The sequence below is a fragment of the Lepisma saccharinum genome, chromosome 17, assembly GCF_977018435.1.
Source record: "Lepisma saccharinum chromosome 17, izLepSacc3.1, whole genome shotgun sequence".
NCBI lineage: Eukaryota > Metazoa > Arthropoda > Insecta > Zygentoma > Lepismatidae > Lepisma > Lepisma saccharinum.
This window is the reverse complement of record NC_139245.1, coordinates 25,149,642-25,175,177: the sequence shown is the minus strand read 5'-3', so window position 1 is coordinate 25,175,177 and position 25,536 is coordinate 25,149,642.

Here is a 25,536-nt window from a genome sequence, read left to right as displayed (position 1 = left end):
GGTGTTAAAAAATTTGTAGTCAAAATTTCATGCCCCTGAGTAGTGAAAATTTTATTCGCCTACAGAATTTTTTGATCGGAAGGAGGGCGAGATGTCACGGTATCTAGTGACATGTGAAACGCAGTTCGATATAAATTATTTTTTGTTTATTGATTCATTTTATGCACAAACATGAAAGTGTGAGGTTTGATCTTATTTTGTGGATAAATTTGTATCCGAGCCAGACGTCGGGAGTTGGGGACGGGTTTTTCTTGAGTGACAGCCGCCGCTTAGAACATGACATATTTGCACCAACGCGGAGATAAGGAAAGATTATTTTCGCCGCTACCGGGCTTGAGTCGCAGCAGGCGTTCGAACCCATGTTCACGGATGACCAGGAAAATCAGCTGGAGCCCAAGCCTGCAAGGATCGAAGATGCTTCGGTGACCGAGTTTCAAGACAATGGACACAGGTCATTCGCATCTCCTCCGAAAGCGAAGCCAAGCTACTTGAGCGTGCCTTTCAACGGACGGATTTGAATCGCTTATAAATATACGGTATCACCATCCCAGACACAGTTTTTACCCGGATTTCATAGAGAGAGCATCTCCGCGCTACACTCTCGCGTGATCATTGTTTTGCGTCCGTGGACTTCGTTTTCTTACGTACCGTGAACGAATCGCAGATAGAGAGTTACCAGTGTGCGCCTTATTTTGGTGAAGATTACGCGGTGATTTGTTTTTGCCAAGCGTGGACTACATAATAATGGAGGGCTAAAGAAGATAGAGAAGGGAGTCCGTCGACTCCTCTGACGCCTGCAACGACGCCGAGGCCAGTCAGACGACGCCAAAACCAAACACTGCCCAAAGCCCGAAGGACGCTTTCAGATCGACGTCCCAACCAAAGCCCGAAGGACGTTTCCAGATCGACGTTCCAACCGAAGCTCGTTACCAGAGAGAGAGAGGGAAGGACGATTCCAGAACGACGCCCAAACGAAGCCCGGCACCAGAGAGAGATGATTGCAGATCGACGTCCAATTGATGCCCGACACTGGAGAGATCCTTGACCGGCGCGTGACCACGTACATCCGACGCTAGTGGCAAGAGGAACGCCCGAAGTACTAAGGAGGTGCAAGTACACCAGATCGTCGCAATTATTCTCCGTCGCGGTCGACCTCGGAGAACAATTTCGCCACAAAGGAACCGTGTGCAAGTCCCGCGTCCAGGAGAGATGAATGACCACGCCATGTAGCAGAGTCTGGTACAGTATACTTCAGAGGGTCTCATGTCCATGTAAACGTGCGTCGTTAGTATCAACACCGTACAGTTAACGCCGAAGTCTCACTTATTCGCAAAGTTACTCAGGAAACCCCGAACCTAACCCCCGCGTCTGATAATTTTTGGTATTGTTATAAAAAAGGGTAATTTCACGTTCAGATGTTCTAATTTAATTGTCTGCATTCAGGGTTAGAAGCTCCATTTCATTTCTTTAATATTTAGTATAAATTGTCAAAGTGTGCTCCATTTCTTGTGTAACCGACCGCCCCGTCGCGCCATTTAATTTGTCAATAGTTGACTGATGAGTCCTTTTTAATTGTGGAAAGCGAAGTTGTTTTTATTGCAAGGTCGTGTGCGTGAAATAGTATTATTTGTTGCATAGTGGTTTTTAAGGTAATTTTTGCTCGCGCCGACGATTGATTAGTGTATTCCGGCAGCTGGAGCCAATTAAGTTTTTGCATCACCATGTAATTGAGTAGTTGTTCTCATTGGACGAGAGAGGCTTGTGTGTATTACCCCCGTCCGAGAAACTTGTATAATGTCGTGCTTACGACTCGATGCATACGTTCATTCGAACGAAAGATTTAACCACGCCGACCCAATTGTCTTAGTTAACCGCTTTCCGAGGGCTGGCACTTAAGTTAATTTAAAAGAGCACAGGAGCTGGCAGACAAATGCACTAAATTCACATAAAGGTTTAAAAATTAAAAGGAATGATATGTTAATGAGATCCATGATTTGTATCCATACTTCACATGTAAAAATACCTCATGTGTGTGAAAGAGAGATAGAGTGAATGTTGTGAGAGTGAGGAGGCTTTGTAAACAGTTGTTGATTGCAATATTTTTTTGTTGTTACAATATATATTCACTTTTTTTACCGTTCGTCAGTGTTGTTATTTGACGTTTTTCAGGTACCAGATATTATGCTATTAGTGTTTTATGATTGTTCGAATCTACATATCAAAGGTAAACAAAACAGTGTAACATTTCAAGGTATTAATCTCCGCCTCGCAATAGTATCACAATAAACGACCGTCTCAGTACCGAACTTGAAAACCTGGACCGAGAGTCACGACCGGTCTCCCGTACACATAACGACGTTTGGCCCCGTGCCGGGGTATGATTGACACGTCATTTCGGGGACCGTGAGTGCACTCGTTACAACCTTAACGTCTAGTGAAATGATGTGCTGCATTATTAAAATTTTATATAAACATCAAATAATGTAAAATACATTGGACATGAGTAGGGCTCGGAAGTTGAGGAAAAATCCTTTTTTTTCCCCCTAGTGTCCGAAGACGAGGCCCAACATAATATATGTTCATTTTGGATCATTGTAGGCCAGAAAAGGGTGGGTTTTATTTGTCCTTTTTTGCCTTTTTCGGCGTTTTTTTTGGCTTATTGGTCCTTTTTTAGGTCTTAACGGCTTTTTTTCTGCAACTTCACCTTCTTTCGACTACGTTTTTACTGTCCATTCTCAATTCGAATCATCATCAGTTCATCACCTCTTAAACATCCTTTCTGTAGTAAAGAAATAAAACAAAAGAAGTAAATAAATATATTTGAACCATCCCCGAAACGAGAGAAAATAATTTTTAGACAACAGAAGCAGTTACGGTACAAGGTCCTTTAACCGTAACTTGTCTGGAAGGTCGCGCTGTAAGTGGTAACTTTCAGTTTTCCATACTACCAGAATTCTGTGATTTTTTTATTCATTAAATATGGAATTAAAACGGAAGTTATTAATTAATTTCGATCACATTTATACGTCTTTTTTTCCGTTTTTAGATCCTTTTTTTTTTGACATTTTTAGGTCTTTTTATAGGCCTTATTTTGGCAATTTATAGGTCTTCAACTTCCGAGGCCAAGACATAAGTTTTAAGAGTAGACGCAGTCATACCTTGCTAATCCCCCCTCAACAACAATGCATCTCCACGTATACGGGAAGCTTATATGAATGTTATAATACGTAAGTATTACAACTTAGTTCAAATTGAAAAGAAAAATGTAGTGAAATATCTAAAAATAAATAAATAAATTCAGAACCGTTGATATTTCTGTCCAGAAGGACCGGGGAAGTTCCAGATATTCATGAACCGGAACGCCGTTCTGGTCCGCTCCAGTCCATATCAAGGTCTATTATTATTAACTTTTTTCTTCCCTCATTAGTAGACTTATATTCTGGTAAGACGCTGTTGGAATTTTCTGTTTCCCAAAGTAGTAATGCTATGTTTTTAAAGATATTCCTTAGACAGTAAGAGATATACTGAAATATTCGTAAATGTGCGAAACTTTTTAAAAATCAGGAATGCAAAATTTGTATAATGTAATGTCATAAGAAAAAAATATCGAAGGGATCACATAAAATGTTGGTGCTTGGTAATGCGAGGTAAGGGGGAAGGGGAGGACGCCAAACCACAATAGCCCTGTCCAGGGAATCTCTGCAGCAAGCGAACGAAAACAAGTCTCTGCGCAAGTCGTGACGTGAGACGGCTCGACCAATGAACAGGTGAGAGGGAACGGGATTTCCTGCGCATAAACGCAATTTAATGGACAACATTCTGACTATCACGGAAAAATTACGATTACCGTGTAATACTGGACTTCGATACCGCTCGTTTTACCTCTTTGAGCGTTATTCGCTTGAGCGAAGAAGCTCTTAATTCCATACGCTATCTAGCGTCATCCGTGCGAACTATTTGGCGCTCAGGCGAAATCCTTTCATTCCAGCACTCTAGGGCACTGCTTTGATAACATTACCACAGATACAGAAAGATATATCACATTACACTCAATTCAGGTAAATTGTTCTTGCTTGTATTTGGTCACCTGCAGTCAGAGCGCTATTTCGATCACCAGGTGTTCAGTTAAACTGAACGAGAGCTACGTGAGTTTAGAGGGGCATATGCGAGCTCTTATTTTTACTTGTATTTTCTTTACTTTCTTTATAATATATACATATATGAATGTAATTGTGTACAATTTGATCCATTTTTGACCCACGCTAGTGTATAAGGATTATGTTTATTTATTTAAAGACATGCCACTAACGGCAAATGCCCACTTACAGTGTCTTGTATTATAACACTGTTTGGTACACAAAATATGCAATCAGCAGAATTCATAAGGTACAATACTATGATAATATGTGTTACAGTAATATAAAAAATAATATAAGATTAGATATGAAAAAGAAGTATAAAGTAGTAATCTAACAGGTGAGGTTAGAACTTACACATGATAACCAAGAAAATAACCAAGGAAAAACACATGAGTTTCACCGTACATATAAACGTGATATATAGATGTAATGATAGTAATTAGTAATTAGAAAAAAAAGAAAAAATAGGATGGACTCTTTCGTCTGTACATAAAGAGACTGAACTACTAAACAAAGTTAAGTCTGGTGTTGGAAGTAAGTTTCAGTTACTGTTATATGTATTTTTTATATTTGAAAATGTGTATAAATATTTTTTTTTACCTATATAAATCTGTAAATGTAAGAAATTTAGTGTGCACCGTAAAAGGGCAGATGCCTGTTGTACACAGCATAATAAATAAACGAATACTACCTATGGCACCAAACCACAATACTTCCTATGGCGCCAAAACATCTAGGTACGGGGCTAGGTAAACCCAATCTACTTTCTGTATGTGCTTGCAATTAAATAGGACGAAAGCAATAGCACTTTGTGAGCAAAGTGCATAACTGTAAAAGCGTACATTTCTCAAGACCTCCTGGAGTGCCTCAAACCACACGGAAGGTTCCCCTTTCAAAATTGAGAAAAGCATTAGAAGACAAAAGGCGAGGCGGAAGGGAATTCCTTCAGAAGTCGGAGGGAGGAGTCCTGCGGCACATGACGGATCTTCTCCCTTTGTTTTCCTTTTGTCGCCTGCTTCGGATGAGCTAATCGTCTGCCGAAAATAGCCTTCCTGCGCATTCTTCTGCCGATGGTCACTCGCCCAAAGCATCTGTTTCCCATTTCCCCAACCGGAGACTTGTCTGGTGCGAACTTAGTCATCGCCCACCCGCTGGAAGATCTACGCTGGTATCTTTCAAAATCTGTTTTCAACTCATTGACGATTACATATGGAAAGGATTTACAACAATCGAACCAGACGTGGATGTCACCAGGAATCTTTGTTCGGGGAGGTCAAGGAGATGATGCAAAACCGATACATTAATTTGGTTACAGGTAAGTCCCCGTGCATATACACTATGCCTGGGCAAAGAGAGCAAAGAAGCTCGGTGGGAATAGCAAACATATGTGAAATGGGCGGGGGGGCTACTAAATAAATAAATAAATGTGAGAAAATTTAGGAATCAAGGTAACAGTGCAAGTGTATAGTGAAAGAGTTGAAATGAAATAGTGTTTGTGAACTCCCAAGAAGTGTGGATGTGGAAGTAGACTGAGGAAGGGTGTAGGAAAATTGTACTAAAATTTTTTCATCCTTGCATGGTATGTACAGCTGTAAAGGCTCATACTTGAAATAAATTCTATTCTATTCTATTTATAGCACCGTGCCTTGAAGGCACATTTGAGGGATGGGGGGTAGGGCCCCACACATTCTTGATTTTGGCCATTTTTTTGAAGGTGATGTGACCTTTACCTCCAGGTACCCATTGATTTGAGGGTGGGTGAGCCCCAGAGGCGCTTTATGCGGGGACAATTCCGACATTATCACCCGCTTCAGGAATCGAACCCGGGTCTCCGGCGTGCAAGCCAGACGCCCTATCGACTAGACTATCGCGGCTCAAAGTTTGGTTATTTCAGGTAGTTTCTTTTGCCACTTTTGGCTAATCGCGGCGAAAAGGATGAGTGATGATATGATGAAATACCCTTGCGCAGTGCTAACCGCTCCGTCACGGGTGTCGCTTGACATAATACCGATTAAACACTACTACTACGAACAATAATAGTAATAATGGTAATAAAAATAGAAGAATTTTAAATACGAAAATTTGGAAGAGAAACAATTAAGGTCTCAATCTTAGTCAAAGAAACATCACTTGAATTGAGACAGTCATCAAATTATATAATATCATCCGGATCCTTGGATCACATTCTAAATACGTCCTTGTTTGGAATCCAAAATCACTTCATGTGGTTGGTGCCAAGTTTCATACTTGTATCTGTTAGTGAAGAGAACGAAAGATCAAACACAATGATCAACAAGGGGGATTTGCCTCTAGGTTATCCTAGGCTGTAGCCTACGGGCCGCAAGTCCAGGGAGGCTGCCCAAAAATAAGGTGCGAAAGTGGCAAAGACCATCGACTATTAAAATTCATTAATATTGTGATAATAGAAAAATAAAACATGTCCGCCAAGTCACTTGCTTATTTCATGAAAAAGGGGCAAAAGGAAGGAGTTTCTAACATTTAAATAGCTGTTTACATCATTGCATTCTGTGATCAATACTATTCTAGAAATTCCACTATCGGTATACCATTACAGCAGGTATATATTTCGCGGGGGAAGGGGTTCGAACCAAATGTCTAACAATAGTAATAATAATAATAACAATAATTCAAATTCTTAAATTAAAAAAATCACTAGTAATTAAATTAATACTAATTAAAATATGTAAATTTATTAATATTGTGTGTTTATTATTACATGAATACGTAAAAAGATGGTATAATAATATAGATATAACATCATATATTTACCAAATTTTGCATAAAAACAAGGAAAATTAATGTCAAATAGATAAAGAATTGAATATTTATCGAATGATTAAAAAAGGATGTTAGATCCAGTTGACGAAAAGTAAAGTTCTTGATTAATATGTATTTTAAGCATATTATCATGAGTAGTAGTGTGCATAAATCTTCTTTGGTACTGTCCTTCAAAGGAGTACGATCCTAATAATAATAATAATAAGTATAATAATAACCCTTGCCTTCCAAGTTCATACAAAGTAAATAACCATTGATTATAGTACAATGAGTATAGTATTATGCTGAAAAGTATATTTTCATTATGTTATTTTAGTACTTGGTAAGTCTTTCAGGGGGCGGGTCCGGACCCCCATGACCCCCCTCTTAAGTAAGTCCTTGCATTGCAGTGGTTCGTACTGGTTTGAGGAATGAGACCCGTGAACCTTGTAAAATCGATGAGAGGGTATTATGGGGACTTGATGAGACATCCAAGAGAATAAATGTCGATCCCAGCAGAGGGGCACCCTGAGTTATTGCAGACAATGAAATCATGCGGTTCATGACAGTCTCCGCAATGGATGACTGTTGCACGGAGGTGCAAACACCTCGATCCCACACACGGTGCTCTTTGACCGAAAGAAAGAAAACTTCCTCCGCCGTGGCACAGATGGCTCCAAATCGTTACAGAGCGAGCGGAGTGTTGTCCTTTGTCCATGCCAGGAACTCCTTGTGCCCCACAATCCATTGGAATCCGGAACCTGTAACACAAAACGGTCGACCTTTGACCCTGGAGAGCGGGAGAGAGCACGTGCTTCGTAGCGTGCGACTGGGTCTTCCACAATGACTCCTTGCGCAGATGTTTTTCTTATTCCAGATCTCGAGTGCGTTCTGCACTTGAATTCCTCTCCTTCCGAGCACAAAAGGAAAAACGGAAAAAATCTCTTCGCTCGGACTCGAGAAGCATTGTTGGAAACAGAGATTCCGATCAAGTCTTCCCCATACTGGAATAATTACTGAAAGCTTTTTCCTCTTCCTAGTCCTCAGCAAGTGACCTCTTATCCCTTTCTCCCCCTGGGCGGTCCTGCCACGACTCCATCCAGAAGACTCCAAATACATCAAATCCTTCATAATGAACTGTTTCTATTATTGGAGCTCCCATATGCTCCTCTACAACACTAAGCAACCTCCTTCTCATGTAGCTCTTGTTCAGTTTAGCTGAACACCTGGTGATCGAAATAGCTCTCCACATTCAGGTGACCAAATTCAAGCAAGAACAATTTACCCGAATTGAGTGTAATATAAAATATCTTACTGTATTGGTGGTAATACTATCAAAGCACTGTCCGTTTTGCAGTGAGAGGATTTCCTTCCGAAATCCGGATAGTACATTTTCCGAATCCGTATTATTTTGGCCATTACTAATTTTCAGACACATTGAACATGTTATAATAACTTCACTGACAATATTAAAACTGATAACTGAGAAACAATATCTCACGAATAAAAGTAAACAAACAAATAACATTAACACCCACGAACATACTATCTTAACCCCAGGTGCCATTAAAAAAAGCCATGAAGAAAAATACGCGTAGATGAAAGTACAGAATATTTCTATGACTGACTTCACGAATTCAGTTTCCATGGTGATCTGCGGAACAAAAAATAAATTTTACATGATAAATTGACATGTCAAATACAAAAACCATATAGGCTTTGATGCTTGAAAGCAATTTATTTTTTTCTCCGGCATCTAAGAAAATTAAACTCCAAAAGTGGCGACAACTTATATGGGCGTAGCCCACCCATCAATTTGCACGTTATTATATTTTAATTTAGATATAAAGTACCCGTGCTTAAGAAAGCAATAGAAATGTTAAATCATTTTACACCTAAAGAATTCTCACAAATTTATTACTGTCTGTTATCACAATATTTCATAATAAATTGTTGCATCCCCAATGTGATACTTTTCAGTGTCCTGTGTAATTCACTCTATCTATGGTCACATCGTTATTAGAAAGTAAAGGAGGATATAAGAGCTTATAACCGGGACGAGGATAGAGAGGTCTAAAAGCTCTCAAAACGGACTGGCAAGAAAACACTGAAAACTACAAAATAGGCACTAACATTGATAGACAGATTCCTTTGTCATTTTCCCGGATTAGTCACTCAAAATGTGAAATTGGCACTTATGACTAACATAGGCAAAAACGTCCACTATAAAATTTACGTATTCCTCTCAGAAGTCGCCTGAAACAGTTTTTAAACGCAAAAGCCTACATTTCTAGTAAAAGAAAAGATGTTATGGCAAATCCTCAGTCTACTTATGACATATATTATCGCATAAAATTATAAAACGAATCTCAGAATTCAGCCAATCCAATGTTCTTCAAAAGTTGGCACCACTGCACTCTAATGACTTATTCTTGTATTCTTATGGTTGTATCGATCATAAAGATTCAAGGTCATGTTTGCATTTTGTGCAAGCGATAAACAGGAGGCAGTGCTGGGTGGGAGACCTTGAAAATGTGTTCTTACCAGCCAGGACTGCATTGCACGACACGGCATTATCAGATTAGATGCAGCGGTATGGCTGTATCATGAGAAAACAAGGCTTCCATATCAACGAACGCAACGATGCACCAAGTTCTTGCTGAAGTATCAAACTTCCTACATGCATTCAACTAGTTCGCGAGGTATAAATTGCACCTCATTCAATCATGAATGAATCGTTGTACCTATTCGTGGAATACAACATAGACTGTACACAACTTCCTACCTTGTATGTTGGTTTACGATAACCTCCATTCGCATTGAGTCTGCCATCTTCATAGTTTTGCCTTTGCACCAATCCGCACACTCTGCTGTATTATTGTTGGCTACCTTCACCACATTCAGAATCCATTTTGCCATGACTAAACAATGACACAAGAACGTATCACCGACGAACACACGAGTTTTTTTTCCCTTACGACGTTTCATTCACGCCATTAATCAGCAATCAGAAATCGCTTCCAACTCCCTCTTCCCTCCTTTCTCTTCATCGTATCGAACAATGAAAGCCTCAAACACCCGATACTAGATAAAGAAAAAAAATACATGACATGACAGTTATTTCGCCCCTAAATGTCAAACGATAATACATACCAACGTGTGAATTCGACTATAAACAAATTCGGACTATTTTACACTACACAAACTGGCTCTCTTATTAATGCGCCTCCTATACAGTGATGTTGCGAGCAAGATACATCGACCGATTTTCTGGTAGATACATGTCACCCTTTTATACAAAACAAACATAACAATTACTTCACACAATACAGATTATCAAATTATTAAGAATAGATTTATAACGTGTATGCTGTGCGTTGCCACAATTAAACATATTTGTCTTTGCCTTATTAGTGCCATCTATTGAGAAATGAATCAGATTTCTATTAGCTTTACAGCGTACAGGTAAAGACCAAACACACGTTCTATAACAGACAATTTTACATTTTCGTTGTAATAATATAGCTATACCTAAAATGTTGGTAACTAATTCCATAGCTCGTATTTGTTACAATGGTACAATATAAGTTACTTTTAAACTAGTCTGCCCTTGCATTTAAAAAGCAGTTTTTCCTATCTCCTACAACACTGGCACTGGCGTGCGCAGAGAAAGCTTTTCCCGAAAGTTTGAGACAATCAAAATTTTCAAATGAAAGCAATAAAGAACCTCGCAGAAACGCAAAATTCCCTCATCATTATATCCGATTACTATTTTCGTCTTTGAACAAGTTTTAAAACGAAGTTTCAACATGGTAATTACAAAATATTTTATAGTGTATTCCGCCCCTACCTAGAAGGCTTCCAGAGTTCTCAATGTTATTTGGAAACAGAAACATCGAAACAAATAAAAGGAAAATAGAGACACGAAAAATAAACGGAAGCTTGAAACAATGCCATGCCTGTGTCGCCCTAAAACTTAATTTCCTTCAGCTGAAAACATTTCATCCTGCAATCATACGCTTTAATGCTGTCGACGCTGTTTGATTTCATTAATTCTTTCACTCTGTTTCGTGACCTCAAACGCCACACAAGAAGAGTTCTCTTCTATTCTTAAAAGGAGTCTGGAAGGAAAATAAAAGCGAGAGAGAAAAAAAAGGTAATTTACAGTGACGAAGCCAAAATGGGGAAAAACCGTTCCACATATGGCACACGAACACGTTCGTTTTCCCTCCATTTTCTCTCTTTTTTTTTTAATTTGTGGGATTAAGTTGTGCCTCAGTGACTTGTGTCGAGTAACCGGTGGACTATATTTTACGCGGCTGTCAGGGAGCGTGCGGTCGGCCCGCGGCGGTCACCTGTCTGTGTAATTCGGTCGCAAGGTGCAGGCAAACCCCCGCATCACCCGCCGCAAGTGTTTGTTTCCCTAATTGGCCGTGGTCATCGGAGCATACGAGGACGCCGCGCGCAGGCGCGTGCTCGCTTCCATTGAGCGGGAGGGAAAAGATATGTTACATCACCTCCCCCCTTTTCCCTCTACAGAGCTGCATGTTCCCGCTATCACTAACATTGTCGCGCTCTGTCGACGAAGCGAATCTCCAGTAACCAATCAAAATTCAGCTCACGTCCGTCGGGTAACTGACTACTTTTCCGTGGCGGTTATTACGTTGTGTGATACGAAGTGGCTGTGGCATGAACAGGATTGATTGATTTATATTACCTCGCTTTTCTGCCACTTTTGGCTAATCGCGAAGATGAGGATCAATGGTAATAAGATGATATGGAAAAGGGACAATCAGAAACTTATAGGTAGGGAGCGGAAGTTGATGTAATGTCATCTTCTTTTTCTGACATATCGGACACGATATACACAATATTACACTTCGTCTAGAACCCAAAAAAGATAATTTTAATGCACTTTTTTTTTTCATTTTTCTTGCCAATTTTCAGGGTTTAGGATGCCCGATTTTCGGCATTTTCCCGTCATTTTTCGCAATATTCAGTGTATTGTTTCGTCATATTTTGTCACTTCTTTTATTTTGGTAATAGTCTTTTCACCAAGGTGATCATAGGCCCATATACGTATATCTCGCAGGATTGCAATTTACGAGCAATAGAAATGCTGAACTGGTGACAGTCTTTTTGTGTCGGGGAAACGACTTCTTCATTAAATGGTTTTAAAATTATTCGGTTGTTTCCATTGGAAATCCTCGTTGCACATTTTAATTGAATGTGTATATGGTATCATTTGGTGCCTTTTTTAAAAAGCAAGATTGCATTTTGTGTAATTTCCTTTTCATTTCAATTTTTAACCTGAAACTAACAAATTTAATGGTCATTTCTTGCATTTTTTACGTCATTCTATAGGTCATATACCTATATTTTTTAGGTCATCAACTTCCGCTCCCTACTTATAGGGATGACATAACATTTGCCCCACAGAAGATTATACTGGCTGGGAACTTTACTACATTATGTCTGGACAGAGAGCGAAGTTCAGGGAACGAAAATGAGTAAAGGGGTGTTACTAAAAATCTCTAGAAATCACTTACCTAAGAATTTAGTGAACTAGTGTAAGTCTAGTGAAAGTAAAGGACTGTGGTTCTGAACTCTCAAGAGGAAAGAGAAAGTACACAGAAAAGGAGAGGTTAAGGAAAATGAACTTTTTTTCCCCCATTGTATCCTATGCACAGGTGTAACGGCTCATACTCGAAATAAATTCTGTTCCATTCTATTCTATGAGTCCAGACGCCAATCAGTCTCTGGGAGATTATTGTCCGTCTCTGTTGAGCCTCTTTGTTAAATCTTGCAGTGTCGTCATATTAAATTCAGTTATTGCTTTACTAGTCTGTGGACGTTCATGAGTCTATACGCCATTCATCCACATTATAGTTACTTGTGTCAGCCGGCAGGGAGCAAATTTAATCAGTTCCATAGTGACAACCACTTGGGGGTAACAAGACTTTCGGACCACTCTGTAGATCTATCAAACCGTTTCCAGTAAAAAAAAATCATGTAAACCTGTCCAGCATGACTTATTATCAGGCAACGGATTTATAAATGTATGACGTATTGATTGAATTGCTTTATTTTACTTCGCTTCTTGTGCCACTTTTGCCTAATTTGCGAAGATGAGGATGAGTGATGATATGATGAAATTGATGAATGGACACTCACACACATCCATGTCCAGGCCAGGATTCGAACCCGGGACCCCTGGCGTCAAACCACGATGTGCTAACCACTCTGCCACGGGGGCCGACGTATGACGTATTCATACAATGCTAAAATCAATGATATTGTGCATTACCATTGCGAATCTTGTTATGCAAGCTCCAAAAATGCTGTTTTTATTATCCATATTTTTACATATATTAGCTTTTAGCACATATTTTAGTTATTTTTACATGTAATATCCATATTTGGAAGCTCAAGCTTTCGCAGTGAGATCCATTGCATATTTTAAATATATCCCCATTATTTCATTGAACGTAGTTTCTGTCAATATAAATCTGTCTTTGAGGCCAATAAGAGATTTCTGTATTTGGATTTTGCATTACAGTTAATATCATATAAGCTTAATATATTTTATTCAGCTAGGTGAGCAGCTTGCTGAATGAAAATTGCCACTTTTGACAATTGTACGTCTATATTTAATTCCATATTATGATTACAATAACTAAATATTTACATATCTTGCACTTTTTTAGTAGCTAAATCCGCTCCATGCTTGTAATATATTCGCACTTCTCACCATGTTCAAATTATCTGCAGACATCCCTGATAAACCAATTGTCAATTTTTAATACCGGGGTGTTAAAAAAAATGTATACACACTTTAAAAGCATGTCATACATGCGATACGCTTCAATTCGCTTTGGCTTCGGGTTCAACGTGTAGTACTATCGTTCAGAAACAGCAACAGATAGCGCCAGTGTTCAGCGATGCGATGCGCTGCGCAATGCGATGCATAAAGTTGAGAAAGTGCAGCGATGGCCCAAACACGGCTGTCACTCGTCTCGAGGCGCCCATTGAGTACCCGCCCCGTTCGCCTGATTTAATCCCCATAGATTTTTACTTGTGAGGGACCTTCAAGGACGTAGTGTACAGTAAGACGCCACGGTCACTAGTGGACCTACGCCATGCAATTGAAATGGCTTGTGTGGCAATCCATGTGGCTATTCTGGTAGATGTCATCAGGAATGTACAGCATTCTGTGCAAAGGTGTTTGCAGGCTGGTGGTTTAGAGTTTGAGCACTTATTGTAATTGCACGCAGAAACTGTGTCCATGCTGTAACTTTTCCCTTTGTATTGTTGTAATACTCACAATAATATAGCAGCTATTCCATTTTCAACTGTGTATACATTTCTTTGAACACCCCGGGATAAACCAATGACCCTGTCGCGGCAGTTTTGATAGCTTGCACTGCGAACAGCCTTTTATGGAAGGTTCCTGCACACGACCAAAAGCCAGTGCACCAATTCGAGACAGGCGTCCAATTGGAGATCGTGGGAGGCTAACGGAAGTAGTTTCTGCTCTTGCCAACCTGGCCAGCAATAATTAAACCCTCCGTGAGCTACACGAGGCACCATTTGGCGAGAACAAGGCCCACAGCAGCGCGGAAGACCGTCAACGTGACAGCCACGGCGCCGCAATGCATCAACCAACCAGTTGATACAACAAAACGACAAACGGGCTTTCGGGCAGGGCTTTGTGGAATCCCAAAGACCAGTTTCCCCAGATAGCAGTAAGTCAACAATAATGGGGCCATCTGGACGCCGTGAGTCGACGTTTTTACTACTTTTAATTTTATTAACAGCTTTGTTCGAACGGAAATTAACAACCATGTTGGTCGGCGGCGAACCCTGAATCATCGATTGCGCACAGATCGCTCTCTCCCTCAAGATCTATGGCTTCCGATTGGCCCTTGCATTGAAGGATGACCCTAAATACAGCTGTTAGCTCTCTTGCTGTAGTTCCTCGAAAGACAGGTCCGTGCTATAGCTGTCGTCGGATGAAATGTATACAGCGGTTTTTAAGTATTTACTGCCGAGGTCCGTGATACAGCAAAATTAGCCAATGGGATAGTAAATGTTGCCTTTCGAATTTTTGAATTACGGCTGGCAAAAAGGAATGTTCGATTGGTGAATTCTTACGTCATTTTAGGCCAATATATGTTCAGGCTCCAAGGGGTCAGTTCTCTTGTTATAAATTTCACAGAGTAACGTCGATCGCTCTAATCAAGGGATCCCGGGTTCGATAGCCGGTGGAGGCACATAGTGGTTCCGACTCCATTTTAAAAATATAGGTCAAAACCCGATTAGCCTATCTGTGCATAAAGTGGACTTTATAAAAACTCAAAAAGGTCTTCATTACTCATGAAGAAGTGAGGGGGATACCGGGGGATCGTACCCCCCAGGTAGCAAGAGTTTCGCAAAGCATTTCTACTGCTGTCTCATTGTCAAGCTTACCCCAAAATGCGATCAAATATACCCTCAGCCAGGCACGTATCTAGAAATACGTTTCGGGGGGAGGGTCCCAACCAAGTGTCTCAGGATAAATAATATTATTATTATTAATAATAATAATAATAATGTTTATATTAAAATAATTACAAATCAAATTAATACTAATTACTATACATAAAATTAATATTATATTATTATTACACGATTAGGTAAAAAGACTGTATAAGAATAGAGATATAAGAGTGGATATTCATTACGTAACTTACCTGTAGTTAAGATCGGAATACATAAAAACAAGTGCCCTGGCAAATTCAATTAATGTCAAATAGATCAATAATTGAATATTTATCGAATAACAAAAATAATGGTACATGTAGTTCGAGAAAAGTTTGTTTCTGATTATTTTGAGTAGTAGTGTACATAAATCTTCTTTGTAATGTCCTTCAAAGCCGTATGATCCCAATATAATCCTTGTATTCCAATAAGTTCAGAGGAAATTATACAACAAATGCTAAACGAGTATATTTTCATTATTTAATTTTCGTACTTAATAAAGGCCTCCCGATGGCGCAGTGGTAGCGTCATCGCCTTGTAATCAAGAGGTCCCAGGTTCGATACCCGATGGAAGCACATAGTGGTTCGGATCCCACTTTAAACTGTAGGTCCAGTCCCGATTAGCCTTACTGTGCATAAAGTGGGCTTAAAACACCAAATCAACCAACCAATCGTACTTAATAAGTCTTTCGGGTAGGGGGTCCGGACCTCCTAAATACGTCCTTCGTGTCCTTCAAAGCCCTATCATTCCAATATAATCCTTGTATTCCAATAAGTTCAGAGGAAATTATACATCAACGGCTAAACTAATATATTGTTTATTATTTAATTTAAATACTTGATAAATCTTTCGGGGGAGGGGTCCCCCTGGACCCCCACCTAAATACGTCCTTGCCCTCAGCTGATCGTATTTTCAACTTCAGGCTCTGATGAAATGAAGAACACAAGCAACATAGTGATTGTCAAAAATACCTATGTCCAAGGGCACCCGCAAGGGAGGGGGCAGATGGAGCACTTACCCCCCCCTACTGAGGTATTCGGGAATCGTTCATGTAATTCGAATGATGAAGTTGATTGAATGATTGATTTTACCTCGCTTTCCTGCCACTTTTGGCTAATCGCGAAGATGAGGATGAGTGATGATATCATGAAATTGATGAAGAGACAGAAAGAACACCCATGATCCGGCAGGGACTCGAACATGGGACCTCTGACATTGTAGTGCGGTGTGCTAATGGTGCAATTGAAGCGGTAATTTATTATTACAAATAATGTTTTCTATAATTTACAAGCTATAAGTCAGGCCTGTAGCTAGAATTGATCTCCGGGGGGGGGGGGGGGGGGCTCATGGGTTATCAGGGCGGCTTTGTAAACCAAGACCATTTTTCAAAAATTTAACAGTATTAAATGAAGATGAGTGTCTGTTGGGGGGGAGGTCATTAACTTATATTAAATTTATAAATATCATAGATATACTACATTTTTCTACATCTTTTAAAACATCTGTTGGAGTGTTAATTGACTGATACTGAAATCATCCCTTACACACACTACACTATTTTAGATGATACAGATATCATATATGATATTATATCACACACAAAGAAATGCACAACATTCAATCACATTGCCTACAGTACATTTCACCCCCGGCCGAAGCAATGACACTCCCGTTCGTTCCCAAAACTTGGGAGCTGTTGACCTTTGATGTAGATGCGAAGGGAATTTGGATGATGAACATCAAAGTCACAGATTTCTGTCTAAACGGGAGGTCGCAACAGGGACAGATAAAGAAGCCCCCTATGAAAGAACTTATAAAGTCTAGATAATCTTCTAAATACTTGCAGCTACTTATACTTCAGCTCATAAACAAGATGAACGAATAGCTGCTGTTCATGTTCTGTGGATTTATCCTTGAAGTTGTGAGCTGTCTACATTTTCACTCTTCCCTGGAAACAAATGATTCAAAATAGTTTTACCTAATGTCAAGGGGGGCTGATGGTAAGTCCAGGGGAGTCTGAGCCACCCTGGCCCCTGCCTGGGTACGGGCCTGCTATAAGTTACAGCAATCAACGGCCATATCCAACTAAATAACGAGTGAACGTTTTCAGGAAAAATATTAGGATCTTGTTGACTACCGTAATTACGAGTATGTGTGTGAGTGACAAGGTCGGAAACCTTTCGAAGTTTCCCGTCGCGATGAAATTCTACACACTATTTCCCCTCAAGTGATTATTTTTGCATTTCTGAAATAAATACTGTTAATTTCAAGAAATTTCAGGCATCTTCAGTGCAAAGAATTAAACACTTTTCAAATACAATCCTTTGGAATTTCTCTACTGTTCAGGATCCCGAAAAGTCGCCATTTAAAATTACGTTTCTTTCCTCTCTATCTCTCTCTCCTTTTCACTGTACCCTTCGGCGGGTAAAGACATGGATCAGAGATGCCATGGTAAAGGTAAAAAAAAGGTAAAGTGCTCCCCTGTGCATAGCACCACGCCATGAAGGCGTATAGGGGGTGTGGGGGTAACGCCCCACACTTTCTTGATCCGGTCGTGAGTGGGGGTGATGTGATCAGCATCACGCCCCTGACCGCCTTTACCCCCCAGGGTTTCCCCCAGGTACCCATGTTATTCGACGTTGGGTAGGCGCCGGAGCCGCTTCCATCGTTAGAAAAGTTCCCGGATTTGAACCGGCCGGGGATCGAACCCGGGACCTTTAGCATGGTAGTCAGACGCGTTACCGACTGAGCCACCGCGGCCACAGAGATGCCATGAGCTGAGATTAAGTGGTCTCTGATATCTGCCGTGCGTCGTGACAAATTACAGAAAGACCAAGAACTATTCATCAGCGAAGTGATAGATGTTTATGAAAAAGAAGCAATTCGAATCCTCAATTTCTGTTCTGTTCAAATGGTGGACCTAAGACTGAACTTGTCAATAACGCCAAAGTATTTTCAATTCAATTTGATGATTTACAAAATAATAACGAAACAATAAAAGGCCAAATATAAGTTTCTTTGACTGAACAAGATGTCAAATCTTACCCTGCCTCCCCTGAGAAAAATTCCTGCCGGCGTCCTTGCCCATGTCAGTTCAGTTAAAGGGGGCAATCGCCCACATTGCCCCTCCCGTGGAACCGTGTACCTGGTGCTACCAGGAACAAAGCTCACTTCCGCAGTTACGGAAAGCAAATGAAGCTTCTGGAACTTGAACAGGTTCCACTTTTCGTGGCTTTCTTCGCCCCCTCCCTTGGAAGCGATTCGTCGGCGGCAGGCAGAGCCAACAGGTTGCAGGATAAGGTTTCAGGGATCAGGTGTCACCGACTCCCACGCTCGTCTTCCCCCGCTTCCATTTGGCGATGCCCGGGTCTGCATTTCCCGAGGACGTCCCGCTGGGTTGCGAGGTCACCTGCCACGGCCACCAAAGGTCAAGTTCACAGACACTGTTGCCAGTTCAGGATGTAGCAAAATCGGTTAAATATATCAGTTCTGGAACTTTTATGTAAATTATGTACTAAATTCAAATTTAAATTTATTACCCTGTGAACACTGGTGTCGAGTTCAATTTTGTTCATTTGATATAATTTATTGTTATTTAGCGTCGCTTTTCTGCCACTTTTGGCTAATCGCGACGATGAGGATGAGTGATATGAGGAAATTGATGAAGTGTCACTCACAAAAAATACACATGCCAAAGGCCAGGATTCAAACCCGGGACCTATGCCGTCGTAGCGGAGTACGACTGTTTCGTTCATTACAAAACAATATCAGTAACTACTGATGGCCGCGGTGGCTCAGTCGGTAACGCGTCTGACTACCATGCTAAAGGTCCAGGGTTCGATCCCCGGCCGGTTCAAATCCGGGAACTTTTCTAACGATGGAAGCGGCCCCGGCGCCCACCCAGCGTCAAATAACATGGGTACCTGGGGGAAACCCTGGGGGGGTAAAGGCGGTCAGGCGCGTGATGCTGATCACATCACCCCCACTCACGACCGGATCAAGAAAGTGTGGGGCGTTACCCCCACACCCCCTATACGCTTCATGGCGTGGTGCTATGCACAGGGGAGCACTTTACATTTTTTTTTAATCAGTAACTACTATAGGCTGATGACTGATAGGCACTAAAATTCTCAAAATAAGCAGGCAAAAAGGCACCAAAAATTACAAATAGGCACAAAATTTTGGAAATCAACATAATTTTTCTCCTCCTGTTGTACTGGCACTCAAAAGGCGCTCATCTTCAAAACAGATACTTATGACCGAAATACAAAGAAACGGGTACAATGAAACTTTTGTATTTCTTTCAAAAATGACCTGAAAAGAATTTGAAATTCAATAGCTTCTATTTTCTGCCTAGGGATAAAAAGGGCATTTTAGGGCAAAATTTCAATCTAGTATTAACAAAAATTTCTATATTGTAACCTGAGGGTGTGGTTACAAGTGTGGGGGGAGGGCAGAGAGAGAAACGCCTCTCAATAATCCAAGAATGTATACTTCTATTGGGTATATCTAAGATATATCAATATCATACAGTATTATACAAGGTGCATCAAAGCTCACCGAATCACTCACAGGTGATTATATTTTAAATGACAATTATAATTATTGCACTAACATTTTCTGGTTTTTGAAGATTTTCTTCAGATTGTTTTGGAACTTTGCAATGCATTTTCTCGTCTCTCTTATCACACCCAAATAACCCCTATGATAAAAATTCAGAAACCTTTCTGGTGTAGCAAGTTTCAACACACTCACACATGAGGGGTAAAAATTTAAAAAATATAAAGTGATAGAGAGAGATGAAGAAGAGAACAGAAAAAAAGATAGAGATAGAAAACAGGGGAATAAAAAAGTAATAGAAAGAGATGGATGAGCTGAGGAAGAAAGAGAGTAAAATAGAAGAAAGAAGTAGAGAATCACAGGGAGATAGCTAAAAAAGAGGGGAAAAACATGTGTGGAAAGGGACAAGCAAGGCAGAGAAAGAACAAGGAAAGTTAAGAGAAAAAGAGTGTAAGGGAGAGAGAGACAAAGGAAGAAATTGGGAAGGTAAGATAAAAATAGTTTAAGAGAGAGAGAGAAAGAGAGAGAGAGGAAGAAATGGGGAAGGTAAGGTAAAATAGTTTAAGAGAGAGAGAGAGAGAGAGAGAGAGAGAGAGAGAGAGAAAGAGAGAGAGATAGGAAGAAATGGGGAAAGTAAGATAAAAATAGTTTAAGAGAGAGAGATAGGAAGAAATGGGGAAGGTAAGATAAAAATAGTTTAAGAGAGAGAGAGAGAGATAGGAAACAATGGGGAAGGTAAGATAAAGATAGTTTAAGAGAGAGAGAGAGAGAAAGAGAGAGAGGAAGAAATGGGTTAAGAGAGAGAGAGAGAGAGAGATAGGAAGAAATGGGGAAGGTAAGATAAAAATAGTTTAAGAGAGAGAGATAGGAAGAAATGGGGAAGGTAAGATAAAATAGTTTAAGAGAGACAGAGAGAGAGAGAGAGAGAGAGAGAGAGAGAGAGAGAGAGAGAGAGAGAGAGAGAGAGGAAGAAATGGTGAAGGTAAGATAACAATAGTTTAAGAGAGATAAAGAGAAAGAGAGAAAGGAAGGAATGGGTAATGTAAGATAAAAATAGTTTAAGAGAGAGAGAGAGAGAGAGAGAGAGAGAGAGAGAGAGAGAGAGAGAGAGAGAGAGAAATGGGGAAGGTAAGATATAAATAGTTTAAGAGAGAGAGATAGGAAGAAATGGAGGAGGTAAGATAAAAATAGTTTATGAGAGAGAGAGAGAGAGACAGAGAGAGAGAGAGAGAGATAGGAAGAAATGGGGAAGGTAAGATAAAAATTTTTGAGAGAGAGACAGAGAGAGAGAGAGAAAGAAAGAGAGAGATAATTTCGTGGGGTGGTCGTAATGGAGCATTTTTTGTCTCCGGGTCTTCTTTCGTGAAATACATTTATGTCAGTGAGTGAGTGAGTGGTGGGATTGGGGCTTTATATATTATGGATTGAAAGTTTACACAGGAATCGATACAGGCCCGTAGCCAGGATTTTATTTCGGGGGGGGGGGGGGCTTATCGCTTATCACCACACGCGTCGCCAGAAATATTTGTACAGAGGGCAGGCCACTGATAAAACTTGATTAGTAGAAATAATAATAATAATTATTATTACGATGGTTATAATTTTCATTTTACAATAATAACTATTATAAGTTATTAAAAATAAACCGATTTTAATCAAAAAATTTTGTTATTATTATTATACGAATGGGCAGAATTTGCCACGCGATCAATCGTATGATTCAAGTGTTGTCCATTATTTTTCTTACATTTTGTACAGTTACTGTACTGAAATTCATAGTTATTGCAATTTGTTAGTAACTTTTACATATTCCGTTACAAAAAGGCTTTAAAATTTAGGGCCAAATTGTACTCGTAACGTTTATATTGTGTGACCTCTCACAAAGAAAACTATACATTTTGAGAGTTGTGGATCAATTTATTCTTTGGATTAAATGGTAGAATATAAAAATATAACCTGGTTTCTCTATTATACACTAATTTTTTTTCGATCTAATGTTTAATCCTGCTAAGGGAGTAAAATTAATTACCACTATACAGTATTTACATTAGATATTTGTATGATTTCAGTGGGGCTTCAGCCCCGTTAGTCCCCCCCCTGGCTACGTGCTTGGAAAGATAAATAGTGCCGATATGATTACACTGATTCCATTGACTGGAGACGACAAAGTGCTTGTGCTCAAGAACTCACGATAGTGACTACCTCAACGTCTAAGAGAAGGGGGGAAGAAAGTAATGGAATTTACCACAAAATGACTCGCTCTGCAAACCCTGAAATCGGTGCATTATTTACCGTGCCAGCAGTAAAGAGAGCAATGCCGTTGGCCGGGTCACCCACCGGAAAGCAAAAGATCGGATAATGAAAGATGGTGAAACGTGAGAGGAGGAATGGTTCTTTGTTGGTGCTCTTCTCTCGCTACTTTGATGACGGTCGAGAGGACATTTTGGTGCGCTTAGGTGGGTGGAAAACCGAGCTGAATGAATCCAAGAACGGCAGAACATTCTGTATAGTTTTTCTCATTCACCCCTCCGCTAAAAAAAGAGAGGAAAATAGAACGAGATAAAGACGGTTGAGTTCTTCCTGGGAACCTGCTGGGATCTTTAAAAGGATGGACAATCTGTGAGAAAATGAAAATTCCACGCAAGGTTGGAGGACTCTGGTTGTTTGCGTTCCTCTTCCGTGGCGATTGAAAGCATGGACACCTGAGAAGAACCAGCTTCTTTTGAGGCCTGTCCCCGCCTCTTTCAGGTCGGCAAATTGCATTACGAAATCTACAAGAAGCTGTTACGTCTCCCAGTCCTCAGGGTCGAATGGGAGATGTGCTCTTTGCGCTGCCATACCAGCGACCATTGTTGGTTAGGTGCTTTTCTCCAGGAGCGAGACAGGTTTTCAGTTATTTTGAATCAGGAGTATATCCAAAGATAGGAACTATTGGAGGGAACAGTTTATAGTATGTACACCTACTCGATTCATTGACTTACTTGTCTGTTATTCTTATTCGCCACTTTTGTGAACCGCGATGATCAGGATGAATGGTGATTAAATTGATGACAAGACCGGGAACATTTCGTGGCAAGATCGTGGATCGGTCCGATCACTCAGTTTTAAAATTTCCTTGGAAAGAACTATTTGGTTAGTTTTCCAAACTAACCAGCCCAGCAATTTGCTTATTATGAGGAGCAGAAAATGTTCTCTAGGTGCTTGGGCTTCCTCAGTGATAATGCCTCCCGAAGAATGAAGAATTTCGACAGTTCTAACAATAACCTTGCCTTATGTTACTGCAGGTTGCATCTGTGATTTCTTATTTCGTTAGGGATTTCTATGGAGTAGACGAATGTAACAATTTTTAAAAATATGTGTTTATAGTAAACTTAAAATGTGGATATGGGTTTCGAAAATAACTAGAAATGCATCCAACACATTCCATGTATGTATGTACGTATGTATGTGTGTGTGTGTGTATATATATATATTGATGAGGGATACTGAGCAAACGTTAATACATCGCCTCTCCACACAGTACGCTGACCCAATCGTGCAACCAATTCGCGATTAAAATTATCCGATATGCCATCTGGTGAGATTTTTAGGAACCGCTCCACGTAGGACACCTTCGCTGCACTTCGCCGTGCTGAAGCCGTTCAAAGCATGGGGGACATGCGAAAAAGTAGCGTATACTGTTCAGTTTTTTGCTCTAAATAGTTTTATGGTTCAGGACAAGTGATAAGCTTACATGTGTTTTCCACCCCGTGGAATCAACAAAATAAAATGTTTAAATAAATCAGAGGAAACAACTGATTGACAAGATTGGCATAACTGAAATGCGGCAAGAAATTACGAAGAATGTACGAGTCTGTTCACTCTATTTTCCGAAATAATCTTTCGGAAAGATGATTTTATTGCCATGAAAGTAAGTTTTAAATTGTTCTTTATGAATATAACATGTTTTTTCGAAAACAATGTATTATGTATGTAATTTGGAACAGGTGCAAGTCGATTAAGTGCAAAGATGAAAATAGTTTGAGAATTAATTAATGTCCGTAATCATAAACGTAAGTCAGAAAAACATAATTGACATGCTAATGTTGCTGTTTCATTCAGCATGTTAATTTTCAGTGAAGACTGAAAATAGCCTCAATGAAATTGTTGTTATTGTTATCATCATTATTCGGTGTTGTTATTAAACCAGCCTGCCTCTTTGGGGAAAAAAGTGCAACGGCATGTTTTCATTTATTTCCTCCCAAGCTTTGCAATACAGGTGAATTGCTTTATTTTCAAATCATTTCTGAGAGCCCCAGTTAGGCAGTTACAACCGAGGTGCAGTGCAGATGAAACAGCACCGCTTTGAAAAACCAGTGCGTATACATTAGTTTCGTGTGCGTTTTCCGTGTTATTTTATTATCATAATTAAATGCTTCGCTCTCAGCACAGCTTCACCTTCGTTATAGTTCCTAGAATTCACATCGCATTCGCAATATTTAAATATAACGCGTAATTTAAACGTTTCTTCCATACCAGCAATGACAACACGCTGCTATTACCTACTGCTACTGAATGTAAACAAAGATCTATCCTACGTAGAGCGCCTTATTGGAAGCGACACTAGCGCTCAGGTGGTAATTTTAATCGCGAATACCTAGCATACCGCTGGGTCAGCGTACTGTGTGGAGAGGCGATGTATTAACGTTTGCTCAGTGTCCATCATCAACATGTATGTGTGTGTGTGTGTGTATATATATATATAGACCGGCAGTCGGTAGGTATGCCTAGGCCCTTCATGGGCTGTTGGCAACGGATTATTATTACACACACACACACACACACACACACACACACACATATATATATATATACAGGGTTTCTATAAATTAGTTATGCAAAAGTAACCGTTAATTGTGAAGAAAGTGTATGTGTAACAGAAATGGTTTATACATCAATGAATACAGCATATCTTCAGGTTTATTGTCGCACTGTTGTTACTTTCAGACGCTGCCACTGGAGGCGTGAGCGTTTGTTTATCTTACACAAGTACCGACTTGGATTGGTCGTGGTGGAACAATTCCGTGGCCACCTCGTTCGCCTGATTGGTACCATGGATTTCTCTATCTGGGGTTACATTAAAGAATGTGTGTTTGTTCCCCCTCTTCCCAGCAACGTCAACGAGGTGGCCACGGAATCGTTCCACCCCGACCAATCCAAGTCGGTACTTGTGTAAGATAAACAAACGCTCACGCCTCCAGTGGCGGCATCTGAAACTAACAACGTGCGACAATAAACTTGAAGATATGCTGTATTCATTGATGTATAAACCATTTCTGTTACACATACAATTTCTTCACAATTAACGGTTACTTTTGGATAACTAATTTATAGAAACCCTGTATATACCTATAATAATACATATATATATACTATATATTATTATATAACAATATAATATATATAATTAATCTTACTGCATAAAGTGGACTTAATCAATAAATCAATATAATATATAACATATATTCTTAAGACTTCGAATATAAATTGAACTGCAAT